The following is a 13,014-nucleotide window of genomic DNA, read 5'->3' on the forward strand; positions in this document are numbered from 1 at the left end:
ATTCAAGGTGTCTCAGGACTCCAGGAAGGAGTTGCTCAGTGCAGGCTCGCACCCTGGGCAGGCTTCCTAGAGGAGGCACTGGGATTTGGGTTGGATCTTACAATGTGGATTCAATGTGAGGATGATGCCGTCCTCCAAAATGTCCTTCTCCTGACCCTGTTTTGTTAAATGCAACTTGACACTTGACTGTCAAGACTCAGTTTGGTGTCACCTCCTCAAGCAGGGCCCCCCTGACTACAATCCCCCTTCTTTACCCAGAGGCCACCATTGCTCCCTCATGTGTCAGCCTCCCAGGCTGAGACTGAGTTCTTGAGGGTGGGGCCTGGCCAGCTTGGGAGCTGGGTTGTATCTGGGAACCTTGCCGGTTCCTCCAGCCATGTGCAGAGCTCCAGGGAGGCCACTGGGCCATTCCTAAGGAAGGCTGGAACCCAGGCACCTGGACTCTGGGTGGAGATCCCACTCCAAGGGGGCTGGAAACACCCCGAGCCCTGTCCCTCCCTACTGACCTTCAGGTCATAGAAGATGATGTCACCGAGCACCAGGTACACCTTCACGTAGTAGAGGGTCTCCTCATCAAACTCCAGCGGCGAGTTGCAGAGCTACAGGGCCTTGAGGTAGAAGTGCTCCGCCAGCTTGCCATGGCCCAGCAAGTGGTGCAGGGCGGCCAGCCAGTGGTAGGCGACGTGCTCATTCAGCCAGTCCCCTGGGGTGCAGGCCAAAGAGGCAGGTGTGAGGACATGGCTCCCTGCGGCAGTCAGGGCACAGTCCCCTCAGGAGCAGGTATGCAGAGCCCGGGCAGCACCTGGCTTGCCTCCAGGCACCTGTGGTCACCTGGGCAGCTCTGGCCAGTCCTTTCTGGGTTCCCAGACTCACTTTCCCATCTGCAAAGCAGAACTAATAAGGCTTGCCCCTGTCTACTGTGAGGCTTTGGCAAAGTCAGACTTGGATGGCCCAGCTCTGCCTACACTTAGCCACCTGCCTTTGTTCACTGGTTTTAAACAGGGGCGTCCACAACCCATGCAGTCCAGGTGCTCCCGGGAACCCCGGCTCCGTGCAGCCCACAGATGTGACATCTGACTCCTCCTGGGTGTGTCACAATCAGAGCCCCTTACCCTGGGGAGTCACCGCATGCCTGAGCTCCATCCAGGTCCCCCCACAGATGCACAAACCCACCTAGGCTGTCTCTGATGTCCTCCCCTTTTCAGGGCGAGTGCCGTGGAGCCCGCATTCAATACATTCCCACACAGCTGCACACCTACTCTGTACTGGGCCCCAAGGCACAAGGCTTTGGGGCATGCAGCCCGCCCAGGGTTCCCTGTCTCTGGAGGAGGACAAACGATCCTGGCACAGCACCAGGGGATGCCCGGCCTTAAGGGGCAGGCTGCTGGAAGGGGAACTGGGATTTCATCAGCCAGAGAGCTGTGTGGTTGATGAGGGTGGGAAGGGTACAAGACAAAGGGAATGTGCCACTCAGCCTGGCACAGGGACCGAGATGCCTGGCATGTCTGGAAGGCAGAGGGCACACTGGGTGGCCCTTGTGGTCAGCAGTGGGAAGAGACAGAGGAAGCAGAGCTCAGCACTGCATGAAAGACCTTGGGCTGTGCCGCATGGCCGGACGGGGAAGCCAGCTGGGCAGATCTGCCTGCCTGGACAGGAGACCAGGAAAATCCAGCAGCTGTTTCAGCTCCTGCCCTACAGACCTGGAGGCTGGGCTCTGGCAAAGTGTGGATCCTGGCAGGATGGGGGCTCAGGGGACTTACCCAGAGTGATGCTGAGTGCTAGGGCCATGTGGGCAACCTCCAAGCCCTCCTGGGGCTCCTCCAGCGTGGCCAGCAGTGCCACCAGCTTGTTGTACAGCTGCAGCTGCAGCTCCACCTTGCGGTTTCCATAGTCACTGCCAGGAGCAGGGCCCGGTCCTACCACACAGGCAGGTGGGGTCAGGCTTCCCGCAGCACCCACCTTGCCCAGCGCCTTCCTCAGAGCTCAAACATGTGCTTGGAGCATCCCACGCCCCAGTTACCCCTGCACCTCCGCAGAGCTCTGTGCTCTGGGATAACGCACGGTTCAGACACCCAAGTTGGGGGTGGAAGAGTCACCTGAGGCCCATCTAGCTACACCCAGCAGCCTCAGACCAGCCTCTCCCACCTGGGCACCGGGGGTCTGACTAGGGGGAGCCAGCACTCCTCTCTGCTCTAAAAACACCACATTTATCTGTGCCCAGGGCTGAGCCACACCGTGAGCTCAGAGGAAGGGAGAAGCCGTCCACGCTTTGGGGTGCAGGCAGACTTGGGCCCTGGCCCTAGGCCTCCCACTGACATGCTGAGTGTCCTTTGACAGGTCCCTGTGCTTCTCTGAGCCTCAGCTTCCTCATCTGGAAGATGGGGACAGGACTTCCCACTCATGGTTGCTTGAGATCATCAGGCGCAAGGGTAGAGCCACTGTCATGTCCAGACCCGAGCGTTTGTCCCGGGCAGGGGGCACAGTCAATATCATTCCCGGTGAGACCACTAGGCAAGGATAGGGCCATTGCCACATCCAGGCCCCAAGCGTTTGTCTCGGGCAGGGGCACAGTCAATATCATTCCCGGTGAGACCACTGGGAAACTAAGCATGTGCATAGGTGGCCTTGCCTCCAGGTGGGAGGCCTCTGCCCTGCCATACCTGTGCCTCAGCCCTCCAGGTGACCCCCTGAGGCCCACATAAATCAGCCCACAGGCCAGCTCACCCGGTAGAAGGACACGGCTTTCTCCCACGCCCAGGCCTCGTTGAAGATATCTCCAGCTGCCTCAAACGGCTCCAGCCCCAGGTTGGAGTCGCCTGTGTACAGGACCACATTCTGTGCCACCTGAAAGGAGCAGAAGTTCCCTCAAGACTCACACCTGGTGAGGTGGCCACACCCACCTTCGCCAGCCTCCTTCCTCTCACACACTGCAGGTACACCTGAGCATTTTTCAGACCTGTGCATTAGGGCTGCCCCACCACTGGCATGAGGACAATGAACTGATGCACTTGAGTGCCAGGAGGTGACTGAGCAGCTGCAGCCCAGGGGCCTGACACCTGTGAATCCTACCACCAGGGATAGCCCTAGCCCACACCCCACCCCCGCACTCAAAACAGTTTCCGTGGTCCCCAGATTGCTGGGAGCCCATCACCTGGTTCCTTTCTGCGTTGCCACATCCCTGCCGCAGCTCAGGGCCGCACATCAACAGTGTTTGTGGGTGGGCCTGGTCCCCTCTTGGCCATGAGCTCTTGATCCTTCTCCTCAGCTCAAGGAGGTATACAGCAGGTGCTCAATAATGAATGTTTCACCAGGCTCGTGGGCTTCACAATTTGTTCCAGATCACACTCTGTTTCGGAAAGCCTCTGAAAACAGCCGCTATGATAGATTCATTTTGTAAGGAGATGTGCCACGTGTCGCTTGGAGCACGTTCTTCTGTGTGTTAACTGAGTGGTCGCATTCTTTGAGCATGAGCTGTATACCAGCAGGTGCTAGGCACTGTGAGGGGCCACACCTCTGCCCTCAGGGAGAAGATGCTGGCCACTGGGGGAGGATGTGAGGGAACCAGTTGGAGGGAGGGAAAAGGCATACAACAGGTGCTCAACAGTGGCTTAGGAATGAGTGGATGGATGGATGAATGGATGAGCAGATGTGTAGACACATGGATGGATGGGTGTGTGGATAGATGAATGTTTGAATGGATGGATGGATGGATGGACGGACAGATGAATGGATGGACGGATGGGTGGATGGCTGGTTGGAATGATGTGTGTATGTATGTATGGGTGGGTAGATTATGGATGGGTGGAGGGTAGATGATGTATGTACATATGGATGGATAGATGGTGGATAGATCATTGTATGGATAAACAAATGGACAGATAGATGAATGGAGGGATGGATTAATAGGTAGATTGGTGGGTGGATGGATAAATGATAGATGGATGGACGAATAGATGAGTGGATAGATGGGTGAAAGGATGGATGATGGATGGAAGGATGAACAGGAGGTGAGTGGATGGATGGATGAATGATGGATGGAAGGAGGAACAGGTGAATGGATGGATAAATGGATGGATGATGGATGGATGGGTGATAGATGGATGGATAGATGGATGGATGATGGATGGATAGATGAATGGATAAATGGATGGAGGATGGATGGATAGATGAACGGATAAATGGATGGAGGATGGATGGATGATGGAAGGATGAATGGACCGATGGATGGAAGAGCAGGTGAATGGATGGATAGATGGGTGAATGGATGGATGATAAAAGGATGTATGAATGATTGATGGATAAGTGGGTGGATGGAGAGATGGATGGATGGATGAACTGATGAATGGATGGACGGATGGATGGATGAATGATGGATGGAAGGATGAACAGGTGAATGGATGGTTGGTGGAAAGATGGATGGATGAACAGGCAAATGGATGGATAGACAGGTGAATGGATGGATGATAAAAGGATGGATGATGGATGAATGAATGGACAGACGGATGGATGATGGATGGATGGATAAATGGATGGGTGATGGATAGATGGAAGGATGAACGGATGAACGGATGGATGATGGAAGGATGGATAGATGATGGAAGGATGGATAGATGATGGAAGGATGGATAGATGGATGGATGGATAGATGGATGAATGGATGGATAGATGAATGATGCATGGATGGAAGGATGAACAGGAGGTGAGTGGATGGATGATGGGAGGATGGATGGATGATAGATGGATGGATATATGGATGAATGGATGAATGATGGATGGAAGAATGAACAGGTGAATGGATGGATGGACGGACGAACAGGTGGATGGATGGTGGCTGAATGGATGGATGATAACAGAACGGATGAATGATGGATGGATAGATGATGGATGGATGAATGGAAGGATGAATAGGTGAATGGATGGATGATAAAAGGATGGATGGATGATGGATGGAAGGATGAGGAGGCGAGTGGATGAATGATGGAAGGATGGATGGATGATGGATGAATGGATGATGGATGCATGGAAAAATGAACAGGTGAATGGATGGATGATGAAAAGATGAATGGATGGAGGGATGGATGAACAGATGGATGGATGGACGGGTGAATGGATGGATGATAAAAGGATGGATGATGAATGAATGGATGGGTGGATGGACAGGTGGATGGATGGAAGATAGTTGGATGGATAGAAGGATGAACAGCTGAATGGCTGGATAATGGAAAGATGGATGAATGGATGGACAAACCGGTGAATGGATGGATGAAGAGGTGACCAGATGAATGACGGATGGACGGATGGATGGATGATGGATGGATAGAAGGATGAACAGTTGGATGGATGATGGAAAGATAGATGGAAGGATGGATGGATGGATGAACAGGTGAATGGATGGATGGACAGGTGAATGGATGGATGATAAAAGGATGGACGGATGATGTATGGACGGAGGGATGGATGATGGATGGATGGATGATGCATGGGTGGAAAGATGAACAGGTGAATGGATGGATGATTGGATGGATGGATGGATGGAAGGACCCACAGATGTATGGGAAGATGATGGAAGAATGGATGGATGGATGAATGGATAATGGATGGATGGATGGAAGGATGAACAGGTAAACAGATAGATGATGGAAGGATGAACGGATGGGTAGATGGACAGGTGAATGGATGGATAGATGGGTGAACAGATGGATGATAAAAGGATAGATGAATTGGATGGATGGATGAAAGGACAGATGGATGGATGATGGATGGATGGATGGATGATGGATGGATGGATGGATGATGGATAGATGGATGGAAGGATGAACAGGTAAATAGATGATGGAAGGATGAATGGATGCATGGATGGACAGAGAGTGAACAGCACAGGGGCCCTCCTGCATCCCTTGCCACTCACCTGGATGTACAGGTCCACCAGCTCACTCTGCCGCAGGATGTAGTAGATCTTCCCTGCTTGCAGCCAGGCATGCGCCTCCTCTTTCTTCTGGAGGTCAATGAAAATCCCCAGACTTCGTTTGGTGTAGTCCAGAGTGGATCTGTAGGCCCTGGAATCAGACACAGGTGTCAGAACAAGGGCTCTCATCCTCCTGGAACCAGTCTGCCTCCTCCCGTGGGTCTGGTGACAGATGAATCTGGAATGTGGGGACTGCGAACGGCCCTCTTGTATGTGCAGTGTTCTGCCCTTCCCAGGCTGCTGGGAGGGCCAGGGTGAACACACACGGCATGGAAAAGATGAAGGACATCCTTCTGAGGGAATCGAGCATCATGCTGCCCTGTGGCAGGAGGAGTGTGCTAGTCCATCTCCCCTGCCTCCCAGACATGGCCTGAGTCTTCTCCAGACGCCCCAGGAGCCGTTAGTGTTCACAGGCTATCTAGGCCGACGGTTCTCAAGGTGTGCAGGCATCACAGTCACTCGGAGGCCTGTCTGTATAGCTTGCTGGCCCTGCCCCCAGAGCTTCCGGCTCCACAGGCCTGGGGCAGGCCCCAGAACTTCCACTTGCCACAAGCTCCTAGGTGATATAGATGCTGCTCTGCTGGTCCAGTGACTACACTTTGAGAAGCATGGCTCTAGCACACTGGCCCATTTTCCTTCTGTGAACCTGAGACCAAGACTGCAGCCAGTCTCCCGGGTCCCCATGGAATCTGGCTCCTTCCCTGCTCTCTCAATAAGTCCGACACTCGAGGGGCTGTGACTGCAGTAATGTCACCAGGCCCTGTGGGTGGGGTGGCCAGGGCCATGGTTACCCCACCAGGTCAGGATGCTCGGGGGAAGCTGAGTGGGCCACATATGGGACGTGAGACCTTGAAACCCTGCCCCAGGAAAGCAGGTGACCCAATTGGCTCTGTCTTCTGTGGGAGAGAAGCCACAGGTGGCTGCTGTGGTCACACTTAAGGGGACAGATGAAAGCCAGGAGTGAAGACTCGGGGCAGGCAGAGGTCAGATGACAAAAGCCACCACAGTAGGAAGAACAGCCCAGAGTGCCCGTACTGCCTCTGCTGGGGTAGAGATGACCTTTGACCCAACAAGGGAGGCTCAAGCTGGGACTCACGAGCCAGCAGCAGCCCTGGGACGACCCCAGACCCACCAGCTCAAAGCATCTGATGCCAAGGAACCAAATGATCCAAAGGAAAGGGGCTGATGGGCCCTGGGCCAGCTTCCCTGTGCCCCCCTCCCTGCCCTGCCCCCCCAACCCCCTTGGCCACCTCCATACCCCTACCACTGCAAAGCCAGCCCTCACCGCTCAGTGCCCAGGGACAGGTAGAGCTGACTGATGGTCTCCAGGAGCTGCCCCCTCCAGCACCTTGTCGGTCACCTTGCAGGCCAGGGAGAGCTGGAACTCGTGGTAGAGGACACACTGGGCCTCGCTGGGCATGACGACGCTGTAGAAGTAGCACAGCCACTGGACGGCCCACAGCTGGCCTGGGCAGAAGACAAAATGGAAGACGTCAGCCTCCCAGCATCGAAGCGAGGCTGGCTGGGCTTGGAGGCCCCTGCGCTGTGCTTGTCTCTTTCACACCTCTGTGAACCTGGGCCCCATAGGCGGGGAGCCTGAGCGCAGACAGGCCATGCACCTGTGCCAGGGCAGACGCCAAGCACACTGTGACGTGGGCACAGGTTGGTGCAGATGCTCATGGTAGAGGCCGGCCTTCTTTACAACTCCCAGGGCCGAGGTCCTGGCCAGGCTTGGCCCCTGCACCAGGCCATCTGTTTCTGCTTCACAAAGTCCCTCTGGCGAGGACCAGGGCCGCCTTCAGCCTGAGCTGATGAGGCCAGGGGCACAAGTAGCCTCTGTCGCAGATGGAACCCTGAGAGAGCAAAGCCAAGCGTCATGTCTGCCACACATGGCATCATGTTGGGGGAATGGGGTTCCCACACGTGCTTCTCTCATGCAACCAGGCTCCAAAACCATAGGTTCACTGGCCTCTCCCAAAGCCACGGTGCTGGGAATAGTGGAAAGCTTCTGATTTTCTAGTGTCAGAAATATTCTGAAGATTAACACCAGAAACCAGGTACGCCAAATGGACATCTGTCACACATGCCCCCCAACGACAGCTGAATGCACAGTCCTCTCGAGTGCCCATGGGACATTCCCAATGACAGACCATGTGCCAGGCCACAAAATGAGCCTCAGTGAATGGAGAAGGACTGAGACCAAAGCAGAGGTGTTCTTCAGCGGTACTGGCATGAAACTGGAAATCAAGAGTGAAGGAAAGTGGGAAATTCAAAAATATGTGGAAATTACACAGTCTTAAACAACCAGTGACTCAAAGAAGAGACCATCAGGGAAACTGAAAACTAATTTGAGAAGAATGCAAACAAATGCACAGCCCGGGCCAGCACGGTGGCTCATGTCTGTCATCCCAGCACCATGGGAGGCCGAGGCAGGAGGATCGCTTGAGTCCAGGAGTTTGAGATCAGCCTGGGAAAAATGGTGAAACCTCGTCTCTATAAAAAAATACAAAAGTTAGCCAGGTGTGGTGGTGCACATCTGTAATCCCAGCTACTCGGGAAGCTGAGGCATGAGAATGGCTTGAAGCTGGGTAGAAGTTGCAGTGAGCCAAGATTGCACCACTGCACCCCAGCCTGGGCAATGGAGCAAAACCTAAAAAATAAAAAATAAAAAAAAAAAATAGCACAGCGTATCAAAAACTCCAAGATGCAGCTAAGGCAGTGCTGAAAGGGAAATTTATAAATATAAATGTCTACATTCAAAGAAAGAAGAAAAATCTCAAATCGAAAACCTAACCTTCCACCTTGAGAAACTAGAAAACGAACTAAACCCAAAGTGAATAAAAGGAAGAAAATAAGAAAATAATAAACGTGAGAGTGGAAATGGGAAGTAAAAATACAGAGAATGGAAAAACAAAAGAGATAGTCAACAGAACCAAAAGTGGGTTTTTTGAAAATAATAACAAAATTGACAAGTCTTTCACCAGACTGACCAAGGAAAGAAAGATGGGACACAAACGACTAAAATCAGAGACTGAGCACCATGGCTCACGCCTGTCATCCCAGCGCTTTGTGAGGCCGAGGTGGAAGGATTGCTGAGGCCAGCATTCAAGACCAGCCTGGGGGAACATGATGAGACCCCATCTCTAATAAAAATAAATACACAATTACAAACCCAAGTTTCTAAAATCAGAAATGAAAGAGGAAACATTATTGCCGACCTGACAGAAATAAAAGGATTCCATGAAAACACTACGAACAATTGTACACCAACAAATCAGACCATCTAGACACAACAGCCAAACTCCTAGAAGGACACGAACTACCGGAAGTGACTCAAAAATGACCCCAAGTAAGCATGTGGGGTATCAACTCCACCCTCGGTCTCCTCGACCGTTCAGCGCAGGGTGGGGAGACAGGGACGCATGATCTCTATTCCCTGGCCTGCATTTCCAAGTCTGAATCCCCCAGCACCCTGGGGAGGGCCTCGTAGGAGGAGGTGCCGCAGGCTATTGTGCCAGGAGCCACCGGAGGCTGCAGTGGGGGCTGGGGCGCTGGGCTCCTGGAGGGTCTCCTTCCAGTCAGAGAATGCCCCTGGGGAAGAAGCCTGGGTATGAACCCCCACCCCTCCTTGGGCAGATGTGTGGGACCGGGGCCCCTTCACACGGTCCTTTCCAAAATCTCATCCCTCCTAGGGCCAGGAGTGGGTGCCAGGCCTGTGCTGGGAAATGGGCAGATTTGGCCACAGCCCCTGGGGCTCTGGTCCAGGCCACAGCAGGCACCTCTGAGTGGTCTCACTGTGCCATGACAAAGCACTGCAAGGCAGAGGGGACTCAACAGTATCCCTTGTCTCAGCCATTTCCCTGGACTCAACTTCCTCATCTATTCTCTGCGGCCTAGATTTCAGACAGCCCTGCCCACCTACTGTCCGTTTACTGCTCAGTGTGCAGTGACTGTTCGACAGCACTCCATGGCTCCCCAGTGCTCTTGGGGAAAAGGCCAAGCCACAGACTGAGGCCCCAGGCCCTGCTTAGCTCTCCAGAAGAGCTTCTCACCATCCAGCACTCAACCCACCCACTCCCAACTCTGCATTTCCCTGTATGAGCCCTGCTCACTCACCCCCGCTCACACCCCACTTATCCCTGCTCACACTCCCGCTCACTCACCCCCACTCATCCCCGCTCACACTCCCGCTCACTCACCACCACTCACTCACTGCCGCTCACAACCCACTCATCCCCGCTCACTCACTCCCACTCGCTCACCCCTGGGCCTTCACACAGGCTACACCGCCAGCCCCTCCCCCACCACCAGTCCCTCATCCACATCTATTACTTGACTAAATCCTCTCAACCCTCTGGTCCCAGACTAAAGAGGCTTCCCTAACCTGGGGCCAAGTGCTGCCCCGCCATCACGCCACTCACTCTTTTGTGGCTTCTCTGGCCTGAAGCTCATGTTCCCACGCTCAGCACCTGCTTCCCGAGGACCCCACAAGCTCCATTTGTGGGTGGGGCCTGGCATACTCTGCACGAGCTGCTTTTGCATGAACTGCTCTGTGGCTTTGGGCAATCACCCACCCCTGTGTCCTCTGTGAAGTGGGATGACAGGTGCGCAGGGCTGCCGAAATACCAAGCAGATAACACAGGCACAAGAACTGGCGTTCAGGGCCTGGCTCATGGAGGGGCCCTAAGTCCCAGCTCAGCAGAGCCTGCCTTGATCCCAGGGTTATGGCCAGGGATTCCCAGCACGCAGGACTTTCCGTGCTCAAGGCAGGATGGTCCCTGAGCAAACCTGAAAGAGCTGGCTGCCCCAGTAGGGCACAGAGGGCCTGGCCCTGCAATGGGAACCGCCTGTCTCCAGGGCGCTTGCCAACATCTGCTGCTGGCCATGACTCAGCACTTTCGATGGTGGAAAAACCACCACTTGTTTCCGAATCACAAACCCCAGGTGTGCCCTGACTCGAGTGGCCCCAGAAGTCACACAGGAGGAACTAGGGCACTCACTCTCCAAGTGGTCCATCTCCACGGCCACCAGAAGGGCCTACTCACAGCAGCCCTTGCACTGCTGGGCTGGGACCTGGCGGGTGCAGAGGTGACCCAGCTGCAGGAGTATGTGGGTGAAGTCTCAGCCACACTCCAAACAGGGAAGCCTCGAGAACAGACGCACAGCCTCCAGAAGGTAGTGCTGGGCCAGCCTGCTGGCACCTACATGCAGGCACAGGGTCCCGAAGTTGGCCAGCACCACTGCCTGGTTCCTCCGCTGGCTCAGGTCCCAAACCACCCATAGGGCACAGTAGTAGCCCTCGGCTGCCTGCCTTGTCTGGCCCGTCCTCTTCAGAGCCACGGCCACCATGTTGGCAATCACACCTTCCTGGTGCTCGCTGGCCACCACTGCATCCTAGACAGACTGCAGGATGTTCAAGGACACCAGGCTCTGCCCATGAAGCACATGCAGCCAGGCCAGGGCCACCAGGGTGTCCACGATGGCACAGACTCCGGCAACAGCACTGGCTTCCACTGCCTGCGTCATGAAGGTGATGGCCGGGCCGTGGTAGCCATGGTGGCTGTACGGCTGGGCCAGGCTGGCGTGGAGAAGGCCACGCAGAGCCTGGCCTGTGCCCGAGGTTAGGGAGGCCAGCGCTCATCTGAGGTAGTGGGAAGTCTGGGTGGGGACGCTGTGGAGCTGGAGGGCATTCTGGAGCACCAGGTTCACGCTCCTCAGCGAGCCGGCCAGCGAGTCCTGTGTCCTCAATGAGGCCACCTTGACACAGCTCAGCACCAGGTGGGGCAGGCACTTGCAGCTGTAGATGTCAGCCAGGAGCAGGGAGCAGTCTGAGAGCCACGCAGCGTCTGGAGCTCCTGAGTCCCTGTGCAAAAGCAGCAGCCGCTCTAGGAAGGACAGGGCCACCTCGGGCTGCTTGAGGTGCACATGGTGCCTGGCCAGCAGGAAGCAGGCCCGGGCCTTGGCCTGCAGGCTCTGGCCACCCACCGCCCCCTGCAGCACCAGCTGTAGGAGCTCCCTGTCCACCTCGGTGCTGCAAATGTGGCTGGGCGTCCCCAGGAGCAGGGCCATAGCTTTGGGAACCACCTGTGTACAGTTCTCCCGGTTCTGCTTCTGGTAAATGCTGGTCAGGTTGGCGTACACAGCCACCACCTGGAACAGGTCCCCGAAGCTGCTGTCCAGGGTCCCCAGTGTTTCCTCAAAGTACATCCGGGCCTGGGACAGCTTGAGCCTCCTGCAGCACAGCCGCCCTAGGAGGAAGCAGAGCCTGGCCAGGGCCATGAGGAGGCCAGCTTTCTTGGCTGCCCCTCAGGCCTGTGCCAGGCGCCCAGTCAGCTCCTCCTCATCGCTAAAGCTGCAGAACATGCCACTCAGCCATGTTGTACAGGCCACGGAAGCTGGCCTTGTATCCGGAGGTGTTCAGGAACAGCAGCCGTGAGATCAGGGCCTCTGGATCCTCCCAGTCGTCTTCAGCTTCCAAGCAGCTTCCAAGCAGAAGGAGGGCTCCTCGGGGTCCTGCAAGCTCACGTTGCTGGATGCCGCACAGAGACCCCAGGACGCTGGCTCCTTTGCATTGTTCCAGAACATTCCTCACCTTCGGAAGGGTCTCCTGTGGCTCCAGGCCCAGGCAAGGTGGAGGTATTTCTGCAAGTCACAAAAATACCTAGACAGATTAGAGTCCAGCAGTGAGTCCTTGGTCCACTGGGGGCAGGGTCCCCGCATCCCCACCCCCGTCCCTGGTGCAGCTTGCCATGAGCCCTGGAGAATTATGTGCAATGGAAACCTGGGGCCTGGAGCACGTAGGAACTCCGGCACTATGGGGACAGAGAGAACACGCAGGCCCGTGGCCCAACTCTCCTACGAAATCACCCTCCTGTCCTGCTTTGTCGCCCACCTGACAGCATGGTTTGAGGAGACTATGTCAGCTCAGCGATCCCTCAGAGATGCCTTTCCCTTTAGAAAGAATCAAAGCCTTCTAACTGGACCCATGTATATGCAGCACTGCAACTACAAATGTAACTTCTGTCAGCATATTGGGCCCCCCGGTGGGG

The 13,014-nt window shown here is 55.2% G+C and overlaps 1 pseudogene; it reads right to left on the reverse strand.

The window, feature by feature from the left end:
* Positions 1-506: 506 nt before the first annotated feature.
* Positions 507-12,607, reverse strand: LOC111532903 (annotated as a pseudogene).
* Between the last annotated feature and the right edge of the window lie 407 nt (positions 12,608-13,014).

Source organism: Piliocolobus tephrosceles, unplaced genomic scaffold (assembly GCF_002776525.5).
Source record: "Piliocolobus tephrosceles isolate RC106 unplaced genomic scaffold, ASM277652v3 unscaffolded_40779, whole genome shotgun sequence".
Taxonomy (NCBI): Eukaryota; Metazoa; Chordata; class Mammalia; order Primates; family Cercopithecidae; genus Piliocolobus; species Piliocolobus tephrosceles.